This window comes from Mandrillus leucophaeus, unplaced genomic scaffold, assembly GCF_000951045.1.
Source record: "Mandrillus leucophaeus isolate KB7577 unplaced genomic scaffold, Mleu.le_1.0 Scaffold127, whole genome shotgun sequence".
NCBI lineage: Eukaryota > Metazoa > Chordata > Mammalia > Primates > Cercopithecidae > Mandrillus > Mandrillus leucophaeus.
The window spans coordinates 4,024,959-4,025,284 of record NW_012101098.1 but is presented as its reverse complement, the minus strand read 5'-3'; positions in this window follow the sequence as shown (position 1 = coordinate 4,025,284).

Sequence of the window (326 nt, the reverse complement as noted above, 5' to 3'; positions counted from 1 at the left end):
ATAAGTGGCAGCTAAATATTGGGTATTAGTGGATACAAAGAAGGGAACAGATGCAGAGGCCTGCTGGAGGATGGAGGGTGGGAGAAATGAGAGGATCGAAAAACTACCTATCAGGTGGTACTGCGCTTATTACCTGGATGATGAAATAATCTGTTCACTAAACCCCCAGGACATGCAATTCACCTACGTAACGAACCTGCACACATGCCCCTGAACCCGAAATGAAAGTAGAAAACGCAGGCCGGGCGCGGTGACTCATAATCCCAGCACTTTGAGAGGCCAAGGCAGGTGGATCACTTGAGGCCAGGAACTCGAGACCATCCTGA